Source organism: Pinus tabuliformis, chromosome 1_1, assembly GCF_031772625.1.
Source record: "Pinus tabuliformis cultivar Carrire ecotype Pingquan chromosome 1_1, CPIR1, whole genome shotgun sequence".
NCBI classification, from domain to species: domain Eukaryota; kingdom Viridiplantae; phylum Streptophyta; class Pinopsida; order Pinales; family Pinaceae; genus Pinus; species Pinus tabuliformis.
Genome location: NC_142297.1, coordinates 943393674 through 943412423, shown reverse-complemented (window position 1 = coordinate 943412423; position 18750 = coordinate 943393674).

The following is an 18750-nucleotide window of genomic DNA, read 5'->3' as shown; positions in this document are numbered from 1 at the left end:
GATCGGGATGAGAGTTGTATTGGGGCCTCCACTCCTGATAAGGTGCATTCCACTAAGGCTGTGGTTGAGCATAAGAGTGAAATGAATGAGCAACTGGTTGGGAATAATATGGATCTGTGAAGGAACAAGGAGGATATGACCAAGGAGGAGGTGTAGACCAGGAAGGATGAGCAGGGGGACCCCAAGAAGGCATGAAAGTGGCTTGATAGGGGTCATAATAGGTCTCGGGTGCCCCTTGCAGTTCTTGTTGGTAAGATCTAGGTCCATATGGCCTACTTTGGTTCATATAGTAGAGTGATTCAGTGGCTCCTTTGGCTCTTTGATATGCAGCTTTGATTCTGGGTAAGGAAGGGCACTGATCTGTAGGATGGTATTCTTCACAGATGAAACACACTTCTAGGGAGTGCATTGGACATTCGTTCCTAGGATGCTTTCTTGTGCACCTAGGACAAAATATGACCAAAGCCCTCTTGGCTTCTTCTTGCTTCTTTTGGATCCGCAAGGTATCCAGTTGCATGGCAAGAAACTGCCTCATATCACTCTTGAAATCTTTGATCTGATTTTCAAATTCATCTTTGGACAAGATGTTGCTCCCAATATTTCTGCTTGTAGCCATTTGCTCCAGAGGAATGTTTTCTTCTTCTTCTCCCCTAGAGGTTCTTCAGATATGTCTTGATGTCCAGCCAGGGGTTCTTCAATCACAGCCATCGAAGAAGAGAGAATCTTGGCTGTGTGAAGCAGTGGGGGTGTTGTGCAATCATTTTTCTAACTTATCTCTACTCCTACAAGGCATGAAATGAAATCTTTTTGGTTGATTTTTGTTTTTTTCTACTTTTACTTGCAAAACTGAAATAGATTGAATTGCAACTAACTATCTTGCTAAAAGGAAAATGCGGAATTGAAATGAAAGCAGGAAAGGACTAATCTATTTTGCTCAAATGAAATTGCAGGAATGAAATGCTAGGCTACGCTTGCGGAATTGAAATGCTAATCTGCGCTTGCAGAATTGAAATGCTAATCTACGCTTGCAGAAATGAAATTGCAAAATTGAAATGCTAATCTATGAAAGCAGGAAATGCTAATCTATGAAAGCAGGAAATGCTAATCTATGAAAGCAGGAAATGTCTATGCTACTTTTGCAGAATGGAAATGAAATAAACTACTTAGAAGAAGATTGTAGTGGAAAATAGAAGAAAAGCGACAATCACCAATACTCTGACGCTTCCCCGGCAATGGCGCCAAAAAGATGGTGGGCTCCAGTATTGTAGCAATAATGCTACAACTCCTGGAGCTTCCTATCTCTAATTTTATCAACCTGGTAGTTCGTACAAACTTGGAAGCGACGGTGCTGTATGCACAAGTACTAGCTCTTGTTGCAGCTGTCACTTGGTCAGCTGGCACAAGTCCGCTAGGGCTCAAGCCAACTTCTATATGCTCACAGAAGAAGCTTTATGAATGATGGACGAAAGCTAACTCAAAGGAGACAAGTCTATTTGCAAAAAGAAACTGAAAGCCAATCAAAGCATGAAAACCCTAGTAAACCCTAATTTGACTAGCTAGACCCTAACTATGCAAAACTGTGAATGAAACTACTACCATTAATGCCATTACTTGTAGTGAGCTGAAATACATGCATCTAAGCTACTTGCATCTGAAAAGACATGTTTTTGTATTTTTTCATTAAGTGGTTGGATTTATTGTGATAATGCTTTTGATTAGGGTTTGGTTGTGCAGGAGCGGTTTGAATGGAAGGAAAGCATGGGCAAGGTCAGGATGGATAGGGGAGGTCCCTGAGGGTCTCTAGCATCAGTCCACAGAAGTCTACCATGTTCGGATGCTCAGCAACCGAGTTTGCAGGCTTCTACAGGAAGTCTGCAGGGGATCCTACAGGAAACTCAGGGATTCTACAGGAAGTCTGTGCAATTCTACAGGATGTTTGGCCGTGGAACTTTTGGGAGATGGTGAAGTGTTGGAGTGGTGTGGGAGGATAGGTGAGATGGAGATGGAGCTGGTGATGGCTCAGGAGCAGAGAAGTTAGAAGGAGGAAGAGTGCATGCAGTGGTTTGATGGCTTGGAAGGATGGGATCAACGAAAGGTTAAGTAAATGAAGCTACGTGGCAATAGATGAGTTGGAGGATAAATGAGCTGGACAGAGGCCGAGTGGGTGACTTGAGGAGAGATCAAGAAGAAGAAGAAGGAAGTGGAATGATATGGAGCAGTGTAAATGAAACAAATGACTTATGTCTTGCACCAAAAACGAGAATTTATTAACCTATGATACCTGTGCCATTAAACATATGAACAGCAATGTAAAACCGAGAAAAGAAACCGTGCATGGAATGGAAAATGTAGAAGTATGGTTCAATATCAACAGTGCATGGATGGATCTTCAATGACTATGTTGCAGCTTGCATGGAAGTAAAAGACTGTGTTTCTTTTTGGTGGTTGATATGGACTGCACTCCAATCCCTAAACAGAGATGGCAGTGATCTCTAACAACCTTTTTCTTGGAGCTCCTGTGTATTACAAACCTCCTATCGAATCTAAGCAACTGAAAGCAAAGTAACCATAAGCTAATCCTACTTAATCACATTAAAAAGACTAAATCAGCAGACTGTATTTTCGAAATGCATGTCAAAACAAAGAAACAAAGTGCTGAAAAAGAAAGACAATAGCAATACAAAGAAGAGGAGGTCTATTGCTCTCAGGTTGGGCCCTAACCTGAGAGCTATAGCTCCCTTAAAAACTCAGAATTAGATCCAAATCTGCTTGCCTTTATTCATAATCAAAAATATAATGTGATGCCAAAACTGGCTTACAAATCGAATTACAACATGACTAACCAAATTGACTAACTAGCTAATCCCAAAAATGACCAACTGAAATGAGGTCTTAAGCCCTCTTATTTATACAATTTGAGGACCCAACAGTCCTCCTAAAATTTAGGGACTTGGCTGCCCAAGACTTGTAGTTAACAGCAGTCCAACTTGACTTGCTTGGCTGCCCTTGAGCTGATTGATTCGGTGGCCCTTGAACTCCGAGCTGATGGTGGAGAATTCGAGGTAAGGGCCCATAAATGAGGGGGACACCTTCCTACAAATCCTCTAGCTTGTTCTCCCACGAATTTGGCTGCCAAGTGCTCATTAAGACCTTCAATTTTGACTCCAAGTTGACCAAAAAGGCTACACAAAGCACCCATTAGACTTGTTGGCATAATGACTAACCAAATTCACTCTATTAACATAAATATAATAAAAAACATGCAATAAACAAATGAGAATGGTGGACTAAGCCAAATTAGGAGGTTGAATGAGCCCAAATAATTGTATATTTTTGGGGCTCATCACATTGCAATAATAACCATAGTCAAATAATTGTCAATAATAGGCAAACCATATTCAAATTATCATCAACGATATTTAAACCATATTCAAACCATGGTTATGTATAGTCAACCATATTCAACTATAGTTGAACATAGTCAAACCATGGTTAATCATAGTCAAACCATGTTCAAGCATAGTCATATAATAGCTAACCATAGTCATTGAGAGTCAATACAAAATCAATGATGTCTAAATATTACCAACATCGACAACTAAAATCAACCATGTTCAAACATAGTCAAATAATTATTAATCATAGCCATGTTCACCCATGGTTAAACATGCTCACCCAGAGTTAATGGTTAAACCTAAAAAGTATGGAAATCTATCAAACATCGCAATGTGACAAACATTATTGCAATGTTGCATGACATTGCATTTTATCCAACGTCATAATGCAACATTACAAAATTAGGCAACCACATTAGCAAATGTGGTTGTCCATGTTGGACTATGTTTGACAGTCAACACTCTTCAATCCTAGTCAAATATAATCGCCTATTAACATTATTAATTAATATTGGTATTCAAACATAGTGAACCACATTGGTAAAACAAATTCAACCTTTATAGTAAATATTTAAATAATTGACCATGATCAAATTTGGTGAACAATTTGTTTACCATATTTAATAATAGTCAACGTTATTTAATCACAATTGTCTTCACTCATAATAACTTGAACTTCAATTATAGTCAACCATTCTTGACCAAAGTCAAATGTTATCAACCTTAGTCAATTATGATAATCCTTGGTTGGTCTGAATCAACAATGATCAACCATTATGGTCAACCAAGGTCTCTATGGTTGAATATGGTCAAGCAATTTATATATGGTCAACCATGGTTAACGATGGTCAAGCATGTTCAACCACGGTAAACCATGATCAACCATGGCTAACCATGCTCTACCATGGTCAAATAAGGTGAACCATAGTCAATCATTGTTGAATATGGTCAATGACGGTTAACCATCATTAACCATGGTTAAATTTCGTCAACCATGATCAACCGTGATCAAGGTCTCCGTGGTTAAATTTGGTCAACCATGATCAACCATGTTCCAACATGATCAATCATGGTCAACCATCATCAACCATGGTCATAATGGTGAATAAATGTCTCTATGGTCAACCATGGTTAGGGTCTCTATGGTCAACCATAGTCAACCATGATCAACCATGGTTAATGTCTATATGGTCAACCATGATCAAATATGGTTAATCATGGTCAACAATGGTCACCTATGATCAACCACCATCAAACATGATCAACCATGGCCAACCATGGTAATTTGTGGTCAATCATGATCAACCATGGTTGAATTTTGTCAACCATAATCAACCATGGCCAATCAATCTCAACCAACGTCAATCATGATCAACCATTAAGGTAACCATTCTTTTAATATTAATGTAACATTAACATTAATATAATCTTGACCACAGTCAACCTTATCAATGTTGATCAACCATGGTCAGCGATGGTCAACCATGGTCTACCACAGTCACCAATGGTCAACAAGGGTCAACGAAAGTTAACCATGGTCAACCAGGGTCAACCTAAATCAACCATGGTCAACCTCTAATCAACCATGGTAAACCTCTTGTCAACCTCTGGTTGATGATATTTAACCTTGGTCAACTGTGATCAACCATTGTTAACCATGCTAACCATGGACAACCTCACCAACCTCGATCAACCATGGTCAACTTTGTCAACCTCAATCAACAATGGTCAACCATGGTCAACCACAGTTAACGATGGTTAGTCATAGTCAATCACAATTAACTAGGATCATCCATGATCAAACATGGTCAACCATGATTAAATTTTATCAACCATGATCAAGGTCTCTCTAGTTGAATTTGGTCAACCATGATCAACCATGGCCAAGCATGATGAACCATGGTTGAATATGCTCAACCATGGTTAAACATGGTCAACCTTGTTCAATCAATGTTAACCATTGTCAACCATGATTAGCCATTAATGTAACCATTTTTTAATATTGACATAACATTAACATTAAGATAAATATAAGCTTGACCATGGTCAACCTTGTCAACCTTGATCAACCATGGTCAACCATGATCAACCATGATAACACATGGTCAACCTCATCAACCTTTATCAAACATGGTCAACCATGATCAACCTTTATCAACCATGGTCAACCATGATCAACCATGGTTGAATATGGCCAACCATGGTTAATGTCTCTATGTTCAAGCATAGTCAAGCATGGTCGACCATCATCAACATGGTAAAACATGGTTAGCCATCATTAACCATTGTCATAATGGTCAATTAATGTCTCTATGGTCAACCATGATCAACCATGGTGAAATGTGGTTAACCATGGTTAAATATGGTCAACCATGGTAAAACATGGTCAACCATGATCAACCATGGTCACCCATGATTAATAATGGTCAACCATGATAAACCATGATTGATTACGGTTGATCAGAATTAAGCATGCTTGAATATCGTCAACCATGACCAACCATGGTTAACCATGATCAAGGTTTGTATGGTTGAATATGGTAAACCATGATCAACCATGGTTAGAATGGTAAAACGTGGTCTCTATAGTTGAATATGGTCAATAATGTTCAATAATGTTCAATCATGTTTAACCATTGTCAACCTCGTTGACCATCTCAACCCTTAATGTAACCATTTTTGTAACATCAATGTAAACATTAACATTAACATTAATATAAGCTTGACCATGCTCAACCTCACCCACCTTGATCAACCTCATCAATCCTTGTCAACCATGGTCAATTAATCGACCCCATGCACATCAGTTATAACTAACACAACCACATTTATTAATATGGTTGATATGCACCGACCGATGGCATTTTCCTCGTTTTATATGCCAATATACATATGAAAATGATATCAATCATCGTATATCAACCACATTAGTAAATGTGGTTGTGCTAATTTATTTATAATTTCTAATGTGGTTGTGAAAATTAAAAGGTAATTTTGTTTTCTTCCTTTGATTAGTATTTTACAAGTGGATATGAAATCCACGCATTACCTATAATAAATTTTAAATTTTCAAAATCTTCAAATTAACATTTTACACCATAAAAATATTTCTTATAATTTCAGGTATGTATTTATAGGATATTATTAAGTGTACGAGGACAAGACCAAGATAATGCATCATAGAGGCATTACCATGACTATATGATTTACATAATGTATCATAAAGGCTATGTCACAACAATTTTGTTGTTGACAACTAGATAAGGTTTGTTGAGCTAATAAATGAGACGATAAATGAAATTTAATGTATTAGTCTACCATTCACATACACTTTAGTTGCAATTTGGATTATGGATTCTTCATGGATCATATTCTATTCATTATTCAGCTTTTCTTTGCAATTTTTCTTAGTGTTAGGTCTACTTCAACTTTTCAATGTGAGTTTTCTTAGTTGACGACGGGTTTGTAGCTCCACTATAGTTTCCTCTTCGCTAACTTCCAACTTCCAAGGCTTTGAGGGTGTTCAAAATTTTGATAATCAGCGCACTAATGGGGATGTGAGAAGGGATTGCAGGGCATATTGATGGTGATTCTTTGGGTGATTTTTCATCATTCAAGAAAAGAGAATACCAGCCTAGCCCATGCCTCTTTTTTCTTTCTTCAAAATATTTATTGTAATGGTAGAACTAGGCATTAGGCATTCTATCTTTTTCATATTTGAAACAACCATCTGTGTAGCCATTCCTTGTTTGACTAAGACATTAAAAATTATTGCATTAATAGGAAAATAAGTCATAAGCAACATTGAAAATACATTTTCAAATTCTTTTATCAAGTAAGAAACATGTAGGAAATTTGTATTATTTTCTAATGTTTTGATTATATGAACAAGTGACTTTTAACATGAATAATTTCATTTATTTGTATATTATTAAGAATACAAGTGATCCTTATAAGAAAAAAATTATCTTTATAGAATAAGAGAAGTTGCATTTGTGACGTCTGAAGAGGATATTTTATATTTTTCACTCAAATTCTCTTTGTGAAATAAGCAACTATAAATAACCAAGCATATAGTAAATCATATGGAATAGTGCAAAGAGGTAACCTTCTTAGTTACATATTTTTTAAGATTATTAAATTTCAATAATAGTATTTTACAAAGGAATTTTTTTTAGCAATATATTAAAATCCCACTCTTAATAACTCTAACTACTAGTCCCTTCCTAGGTTTAGAAAATGTGTTGGTCTCAACTCTGATGATGTCTTGGCTTCTCATAGTCACTTAAGCTCTAACACTACAAAGTATTGGAAGGATGGCTACTTGCATGCTTACCATTATTCTTCTTAAAAATTTACATATAACAACACAAAAATTCAACACCTACAAAAACGAAAATAGCTATCATTAAATTTTAACTTGATGACGAGATTTGAAATTCGATGCCTAGTTAGATTCCTAGCCATGAAAAGTAAAGCTACCGTCGACTACTTAATGTCCATTCATAACAAAATTAATATGAAAAACAAAAAACCAAGCAGAAATGCCTATGTTCTAGATAACATCTTCTAGATGCTTTCTTCCATTCCAAACACCATATCTCATAGATACTTGTTCAAATCAGGATACATTTCTTATCAATGCCACAATTCAAATAAATATAATTATTTCCTCTCACATTGTTAACATCATATATTTCTTTACAAAATCAACTAATGGGTGTTAATTTATAAAAATATTATATGGCCAGTATTTCGATTATCAATGGTCTTACGATTTGCAATGTTACACTACTCAATATGTTGATAAGGGAACAAAAATGTTACAATGTAATCAAAACATATATGCTTTCATTATTAATTATAACGAGTATACCAAGTCATTTGGTGCTTTGAACCACATATTCCACCAATCTATAGTATTTGTCTAGATGTGTGCTCACTAATACGTGTAGATCTTCATGAAGCAGCTCTTATCAATCTTTTGACACATATTATATATGAAATCCAAGCACTAATCTTGATGCACTTGTTAATGTCAGGGAATCAATTGCTAGTACCATAGGTGTGTATATTGAGATATTTGGGTTTTTTATTTGGAAAATAACTTCCATAGTGTTTTAACAAGTTTCCTAAAAATGTTAATTTAAAAGAATCTATTGTATGTGTCTAGACATGTGCTCACTTAGACATGTGCTCACTAATATATGTAGATCTTCCTTCAGCAAGTCTTACTAATCTTTTGTCACTTTTTATATATGAAATCTAAGCATTAAGCTTGCTACAATTGTTAATGATAACCAATGCTAGTATCATAGCTGTGTATCGAGATATTTAGTATTTTTATTTTGACAATAATTTCCATAATGTTTTAATAAATTTTTAAAAAATACTTCAAAATAATTAATAATAATTAACCATTTCTTTTATATGGAATATTTTAATGGGTAATTACCTTGTTATGAAGTATCATGTAAATTGTGAACAAAATTCTAAAAAATATTACTTTACCACATAAAAAAGTTCAGTGATTTCCTTTGATATCCTTGACATGGCTTAAATGATTAAGATCTTCCAAATTTTATTTCATCACCTTTCCCATCCATAATAAAATAAATGAGAACTCTTATATCTTAAACACGACATGACATGATATTTTGAGGATATAAAGAATTGTGATTATTTAACTATGTAAATAACAAAATTTAGAAATGCATCCATAGCTAAAAATCCAATAAAACATTTCGGATAGCTTCTACAACAAGAATTGTCCTCCATAAAGATAGAAAATAGGAGAAACGTGATGTATTATAGAAAAAATATTAACATCAAATTATGAGATGAGAACTACTCTTCTCCTGTAAATAATTTTATCATTCTCCTATAAATAATTTAAACAATAAAATTAGCTTCAAAATGCTTGTAACGAACTTTATATTGAAAGTTGGAATTGGAAAAGATAACAAAGGCCATGGGTACCAGGAAAATTAGCATATTTCCCAATTTTTTAATAAAGAGTCAAACTATAAAATGAAATATTTTGTTTAAAGGACGAATTGATGTAGGCTATCTCAAGCCCTAAAAACTTCAAAATTCCAACCAATCAGGGGGTGGAAAATGAAGTTTTATCTTGATTTTTGTGATTTCTTAGTTGATCAAATACTTAATGTGGTGGTTGAATCAATTCTCTCTAGTAGGGTTTCTCTTTCCCTTAATGCAACATTCATGGTCTTAATTATTGATAATCCAAATCCTTCATGCTTTGATGATTCTAGAACTATTCTTTTATGCAGTTTGTTTTATGTTTTATAAGGTAATAAAAAAATCATTATGAATTAGGTTGAAGGGGTTTTATCATCTTGTATATCTAAAGAACAATTTAAGTTTTTATTTATTTTACAGATATTAGATGTTATAAGATTTTTCCAAGTCATGCTACAAACTATTAAAATTGAAATTATTTTAGTGATAGCCATGAAACTTGATATGAAAAGAAACGAATGGCAAGGTCAATTAGATCTTTTTTTTCACTTTATACTTTTATAGAAAAAATTGAATATGGATGTGGTTAGCTAGATAATGGGATGCATTTGGTCAGTAAATTTGTAGTGCTTGCTAATGATTACCCATTGAGGTTTCTTAAATCATTATCGGGTCATACAATGTTTCACAATGTGTCCCTTTTATTTATGCTAGTTGGAGAGTTTGAGTATACTTGTACATGTTGCTAGATTTGATGGTTATATTAAGGGAGTTTTGGTAACTTGTCAAGCAAAGTTGACACTCTTGTTGTTCATATATGATATTATCCATTTTGGGGAAGGAATGGTAAGGGAGTGGAGAAATTTTAATATCATATTAAATGGTTTCTATTTGTAAATTGGGATGGATATTAGCTCAAACAAATTAGTCATCCTTTGTAATGATTTACCATTTAAATTCGAAGCTCAAATCTCTCGCTTGTTCTTATTCAAAATAAATATAATATACAATGTTTTAACATATCTTGGTTAGTATTTGAAGCCGAATTATTATAGAATTGTTGACTGGATGTGGTTGTATAATAATGTTGAACCCCATATTAGTTGTTGTTGCCATAAAAAGTTATCTATCAAAGGAAGATTAGCTTTTTTAAAATTAGTCCTTGAGAATATTCGCATTTATGGACTCTTATTAGCACACATGTCAAACATCATTTTAAATACAATTAGAACGAGATGTTCTAGATTTTTATGGTCTAGAAAAAAATAGAAGGAGAGTGTTCGATTGGTAAAACAAAAAACTCTATCTAAAGAAACAAAGGGTAGAGGTTGGGATCTAAAAAACATCAATTTATTCGGTCAAGAATTAGAAAATAAAAGCCTTTGGTGATTTCTATTTAATGAAGGATGTTGGGAAAAATTATGAAGCATAAATATTTCAAGTCACCTTTTCTAAAATAATACATAAGAGCAAAGCGAAAGCCTTTAAAGGGGCATAATGTATGTGGAAAAGACTGGTTTCAATATTTCTTATTCTTAGTTGTTGGGTGCCTTGAAAGGTTGGTATGTGGAACCAATTATGGCTAGGAGAGGATAGGAAAGTTAGAGAAAATGGTGATTATTTTCTTTCCCAATATTTGAGAATGCATAATTTAACAGATCATGGATTCATGTTTCTTGTAGACCTAGAGGTTTGGGCATCCCAATATAGCTAGAATAACAAGTTTGGATCCTAGTGGAGGATTTACGTTTGAATAGAAATTTGGAAATTGAATGGAGGGCCTTTGCATTCCCTCTATCCCATAATGGTATTTTTCTTTGATATTGGGAATACTAGTTGGATTGGATGTGTAATAGAGATTCTATAACCGTTATTGAAAAGTTGGGATATGAATATCTTTCCTTTAATAAAGAAGAAGATGATGCCAATTAGAGGTGGCCTATATCATACAAATTGGAAGAGTCCCTTATAGAATAGTCTCTTTACATAATTAGTGATGGTGAACACTACTTTTTAATATTTATATAACTTTGAGTTATTTTGACGGTTCCTATCAAGGAGTTCTAGATATTGTTGAAGCTCGTATGGCCTTACACCTTTCTTCATGTAAATATTTATTATTAAAATTGGGTGCAAGTGTTGGTACAAATCCTTGGGTTAGGTTGATTACTCTTTTGGATCTTTTAAATTTCACCAAAAATAAAGGAATTCATTACCTCTAGGTTTTGAGGGAATCCATAGTTTAGAATGATTTGTTCTTAGAAAAAGATTAATTGGATAGCCTTCTTCTATCATACTATAAAGAACAAATTATGGAGGTTCAAGTTCTTTTGAATCTATCTCAATCGACCATATTTACAACAATTTTAATCTTTAAGCTTATTCCTTTGAGAAGGAAGTAGTTTCTTTGGTTGAAGATATCTGGGTAAGTAAAGAACTTCCACTTGGGGAGGTGCTTCCGGAGATTCAATGGCATAATTGTTTTATGAGTGAATGTTAGTTACAAGTTTTGGGAATAAAAACTAGTACTTGTCTTCTATTGCTATCATAGAAAATAAAATAGTTTCCAGCTATGTCTCCTAAACATTCTAATGTATTCTTTTTAATATATGGTATTGGTACCTAATGTCTAATTTGGGTATTTTTGTTAGGGATATAGTTTTTTCTAGTCTTTTTAGTATAATTAATAATTTAGGTGAGAAGATTAGTCCATGTATCTTTTTATTTCTATGAAATATAAAATATATTGAATTTTTTTTTGAAAAAAAATAAAAATAAAATTAAAAAAACTTTTCTAACATTAATATATTTGTGGATTAAAAAATCTAAATTAAATTAATTATTTGATAGTGGAGAAAATTTGGTTTCAATGATGGTAATCAATGCCATAATAATCAATAATCTCAATTATATAAATAAATATATATTTGTAGGAGTGTTTTAACTTTAAAATAAATTTTTAACCTTTGTCTTTATCTTTGCAATGTACTATACCAATTGGTTAATAGAATTATTAACCAATTAGTTAGTTTTTTGGCTCTATAGTTTATGTTAATATATTTTTAGCACATACACACACACACACACATATTCTAGTTTTTCATATAGAGATGATGTCAATGAATGGGATATCTACGTACTCAATGTGGTAGCAAGATGGGGAGAGGTTTATGCATGACACTTCTCATGAGAATGGATGTTGGCTATGATGAAATTTTAGTTGATATATTTGTAAGTCTCATTACTTAAAATTCCATCATAAAAAAATTGTTTTTTGTCTTCATAGTTAAAGACATCATCTTATCTTGTTATGTATAAGATATTGAAATATCAATTCAATGCATAGTGTGAGAATTGTTTAACAATATTTATAGAGTTAGAGATCACCTTCAGGCTTTTGAATAAATTACCCATGGAATAAATATAAAATAGAAAACATAATTTAGTTCAAGACATGGAAAATTCTAACATAATCAATGCCATGCATTTGTCCATAACCATGAGGCTACTGTTGCATCTTAAGGTTTCAATTGCATCTATTATAGTTAAACTTTCGAACATTGTCTTTCAATGGATGGTATTATTATGTTTATTGCATTATCTAATTACAATGGAATTCAATTCAGTGATGGAGCATGTGTTTTATATATTTACCATTTTAAATTCAAGGAGAATTCAATGTGCAAAAGTTCTCAACCATGTTGTGAGTAGTTTTTGTTTTCTAATATGAAATTTGTGAACTTTGTTGTGGCGCCAACTTGAATTTTTTTCGTATTATTTCAAATATACTTAGTGTAGATGTCGATTATACCTATTGTTACAAGTGCATTGTGATGAGGTTCATCAATAAGTGTATCATAAGAATCAAAATTCCATCCTCCATCTTTAAAATGATTTATTTCTCACATTTATTTACATTTTTTTTATATTGTGCCTACTGTGAGCGGTGAAATATGCCTTGCTATGTTATGTGGCCTAATATGGTTTAAATGTAGGACTTGGAGCAATTTTGAGGTAATTTCAATGCTTGATCTTGGAGTAGACAACATGGAGAGATTATAGGAGGTTTTCCACCTCCTTAACTCCTTCAATCAACCAAAATCATCACTTTATCTCTCATCAACTCGAAGACATTCAGCAGGACGAGGTCATTGGAAGCAAAGCCAGTGCAGTTCAAGGAAGATCTAGATCCACATCTCACAAGTTTTGGGAGACAAACATCTCTATTTTATAGGGAGCCGTTGGTAGTTACCATTTTGTATAATAAAAATTCCAAAGATCTCATTAGGATTCGAACTTTGTCTTTAGATAAGAAGTTATTGAGCTCAAGCACATGTTGTTGCTATTTTTGGCATAAGTTAGATAGTTTCTAAATTCAACTCATCTTTTCCACCATTGGCTATGATATTCTGTGAATGATAAGAGAGCATGTGCATGTGATGTTGCAGGAAAGTTGGATGTGGAGGAAAAGTGTCTTTTCGCCACCTCCATCCAAGAGTTCTCCACCATCTTTTAATGAATCTCAAATATTGTTCTTGAGCTCTGTCTTTTAGGTCACCGTGAGCAGCCCTCTTAGTCCAAAGCTAGCCATCCTAAAGTATTAAGCTTGGCTAGGGGTGTTGGTCACCTTTCATCCATCTACCACAACCTCCATCCACCTTTCCATCCCTTGATATCATCATTCTTACCTTCCAAGACCTCTCAACATCCTTTCTATAGCATTAGAGGCCTTCCTGTAGCAATACAGGCATCGTGTAGCAGCTTCCTGTAGCATGCCTGTAGCAGCTTGTTTTTTCCCTTGTTTTGACCTTTAATGCAATTTTGACTTAGTTTAGGAGTAGGTTGACCCCCCACCTTGGACTCCATGATCAAATGTAGAACCTAGGCCATTCCAACCATCCTTTTTCCTTCACTACAAGAGAGAATAACATTAGTTTCTTTATCATAGGTTTCACACATGTAGAACATTTTTTTGTGTGAATAAGATAGATTATATTACTGTATGAAAATTGTATTTACAAAAGTTGGATTGTATGAGAAAACCTCTCCAGCATAAGAGCCAACAATACAGGCCATGCTGGCTGCCAAGAAAACTGATTTACATTGAGGCTTTACAAAAGGAATTCTGAGTTTTCTTAGAAAATTACAAGTAGCAGTGTTGAGACTGACTCCCATGAGAATGAAGGGAGGGGTGATGGTGAGCATATAATGTCTTTTCCAAAAAAATGATTTCCTTTGTTGTGGCTTCCAATACGAGCTCTGCGATGACCGCAATTTGTTGGTAGGCTAAATTGTCTTATTTTTTAACCTCTATCCTACTCTAGACACATGACCTAAGCCTCTATTTTAACCCAAGAACCTATTCATTATTGTAATTTCTCTAAAATCATTTACATTCCTGCACCCTCTTTATATTTTCATATTTAATGAGTTGTCATGGACTTAATTATTTATTTATGGATTTTATACCTTTAATTATCCTTGCAACTAATATTTGTCTTTCCTAAAGTATTTGATAAGCAAATGTATTAATCATTGTGTTGACATGGTTGAGTGTAGGTAGGATTCCTGCACTCCCATGACAGCTCACCAACTAACGTGTATCTTTCGCAAAGGATCATTTGACCTCGAGTTGGGCTAGGAGAGGGAGAGAAATCAGCGGATTGAAGATCATGACCTTGGTCGAATACCTGAGATTAGCATTTTGTAAACAGTCGAAAGGCTTAGTTAAGCCATTGTTGTGATTTTGTTACGGCTGTAGGCCTGAAGGCTTGTATATATTGTAAACTTCTAATAGGCATTAGAAAGCGATGCCATGGTAAAATTTTAATAATGATACTATGGTTATTTTGGAGTATCGCCTCTTTGGGTTGGATTGCAGATCTAAGATGTATTTTTTCTTTTGAAACTAATATAAAGGAATGTGCCAGTATGCAGTTTCGTTTCCTATTTTTATTGTGATGAATCTTTAACCAACTGTGTTTCTCGATTTCTTAATAGGGAAACGAGCTGGTTGGCCAAGGACCAGCCAACCCAGCTCATTCTCCCTTATGTAAAAGTGTGTTAATTTATCTTACAGTGCAGGTGTGAGTTCCTTATTTACATTAATCTTTCTCACAAGTTACATGTTTGATTTCATTTATCGTGATTGTGTTCCGAATCCATGGTGTGCAGACTTAGAAATATTTGATTCCAATTTACATAGCATTTCATTCCTAATGATTGATTTCATTTATGCAATATCGATACGAGCACGTTGTCTATCCAAGCACGCTGCCTGCATTAGTGCATTTATCATTCTATTGGTCCAGTTTCGCAAAGTATTTTATTCCTTTCTTTTTGCAAAAGTTCTTTTATTCCTTCATGCAAGATTGATCTTTGTTTCTAAAACTAATGGCATTATTAATATCTAAGATTTCACTTAAGATTTAATTGTGTTGCATATGGAACAAATGTTGTAGTAACTTACAGGTTTGTGTTTTCACTAAACACTTTCAAAGAAAATATTGAGTTTCATGATTAATTATTGAATGAAGCCTCTTAGTTAAAGCATTAAAAAGAAGATCTAAATTACATGCACAACTATCTAAGGAAAATCCTGATCTACACAACCAGGTGATTTCCATAATCATATAAAAGAGTTTTCTGTTTAAAAGAAAGATTTACTTTAACACTTTGGAAAATCATTTCTTGTTTAGAATCTAAGTTTGGTTTAATTATCTTTCTATTTCTGAGAATTTACTTTCAAATTATGTTTGCTTTGCACTTTATTTCACTGAATGCACTTTTTATTTCTTTTGAAAGTAATCTAGAAGCCAAGTGCATAAATATTAATTCTCTGGTGCAAGAACCTCAGATTCTGTACAGGATCAGAATGTTCTAGCTCGAAGACTTGTAACTCCTGCACGGAGGTCATAACTTCAGTACAAGTACAAAACATCCTTCCAGTATCTAAACCTCATTCTAATGTAGACACAATGTTCTAGTACACAAACATTGTTGTAGTGTAGGAATAACAATTTAGTGGAGGTTGGAATATCTTTAAAGAAGACAGATACACTAAATAACTTATTTATCACATTGTCTGACTAAAGGTAAATAAAAGGGGTCATTTCTTTAGTTAAGATAGTTCACAATGAACTAGGAATCTATTCCAATTTCTGCAAAAGTACTTTTCATTTATTCCAACACTAGAATTTATTTGAGTATCAATTGCCACTCGATCATCATTATTTTCGATTCTATAAATTTGTGGTTTAAGAAGTAGGAATGCAATTAGAGAAGGTTCATATCATTTCTTGGCATTTCCTGTGTTATGCCTCGAAGTGTATGAAACCCCGGGTTGAAAAATTAAGTGTTGAAAGGAGCTTGCCTAACCGCAATTCCTGCACCCAACATTTTGGCATCATTGCCGAGGAGGCATTTCTAAAGATTGGCAAGAACTTTCTTGTTTTCTTTCCTTTGTAGTCGGGGTAACTCTGCTTTTATTCTTTCTGCAGTGTGCTTCTATTGTTGAAGGATTTCATAATGTCAATTTATCTATTTATTTGCAGCATTTGATTTAAGATTCTTTTTTTTTTGTAAATTTAAATGTTTTGTCATTTTTGGATTTTAATTTTAAGATGAATGCCTAAAAGGAGTAGAGGCCTGAAGCCCAATAAGGCTCAAGGGAACGCTGATAAATCTAAAACTTTTTCTCATATTGGACCTTCTTTTGCAGGCAGAAAGTCCAAATAGACACAAACTGATCACGTAGGAACTGTCAACATGGATTCTGGAAACAACAGTTGAGGTGTGACACAACCCAAGACGGGAAATAAGGAAACTAGTGGTGCTCTAGAGACCAATTTGAACTACCGTCAGCCTTCTCAATTTGACAGGAGTGGTTTGATTAAGGGAAAAAAATGGCAGAGCACGAGGATCATGGTGAGGGGACTGGCGAGAATCAGGTAATTGATGAATAATCCACGTTTCGATTTCCAATAGTGAATCCTGAAATAATTACTCAAATGAAGAACATCCCACCATCACCTCTCCCTCATTTCTTTGGTAAGGTGCATGAAGATCCTAATTCCTTTCTTTTTGAGTTTGAAATCCTATGTAGAAGCTATCATTACTCTTCAGATGCCCAGAAATTAAAGTTATTCCCCGCCACTCTCAAGGACTTGGACTTGCACTAGTTCATGGGACTCGGAGGGAGAACTATAGCTTCATGGGACCAAATGAAGAGGGCGTTATTGACTAAATACTAGGAATATTGTAAAACTAGAGAAATGTTGGACAATATCTTTACCATTGTGGAAGGTGATGATGAGACCTTGGAGGATTACTTAGAGAGACTTTTATACATCCTCCAAAGGTCGAAACACAAATTTGACATAAAGTATTTTTTGGACCTTTTTCTTATGTGGACTTACTGAAGATTCTAGGCATAATTTGAATTTATTAGGACAAGGAGATATTGTGCAGAAAGCTTTTGATCAAATTTGTGACTTCTGCAGGAAATTTTCAAGGAATCAATCTAGATCCAATAAGGGAAATTGAAATAAAACTAGTAAACTTGGAGCTACCGATGTTATGATTATTGGTTTGGAGAACAAAATGGAAAATATGAAAATTGAGATAACGAATACTGTTAGCAACCAAATAGACTCTTTAAAAATTCAGCAGAGGTTGGTAGATGAACAAGAGTCTTCATCTATGTTTTGTCCTAAATGTGGGAAAAAGCATATGTTAAGATAATGTCATGCTAATTTAAAATGTGTGATTTATGCAAAGAACCATGCCACCAAGAAATGCCCCTCCATACCATGATTCAAACTTGTATTTATAGGAGAGTATTCTGAACCTGAAACATTACATGCTATGGGAGCATGGAGAAATTGGCCTCAGGTAGGTGCAGGTATGGTTCCTGAACCTTCACCACATTTTTTTGGTCATAGTGCACATCCATATTCCTATTATAACACATAACAGTCTCAACCTTGGCAGCATGGGAAACCCCCTCAATCCTAGCACCAAGGATGGAAAGGGTCAAACCACTCACATCAGTCCTATCCTGCACAAGTGTCATCATATCCTCCTACATATGCACATCACCATATGTCAAAACCATCCTTTCCTCCCTTACCTCAACAAAGTCAACTGATGCCACCATTACCTTTACCACAACCTTTTCGACCACCCCAATTGCCTGCTCAACCGGTACCGAATCCTAATAATAAGATGGTGTGATTGCTTTGTTTTGTTAAATCCCCCCCTTCTCATATTCATCAAACCTTGCCGGTTGGGATACTTGAGCTTCCATTGAGATCGGGAAGGGTAATTAAACCGGAAAAACAAAAACAATCCATGGTGATCTGTTATGAAACCA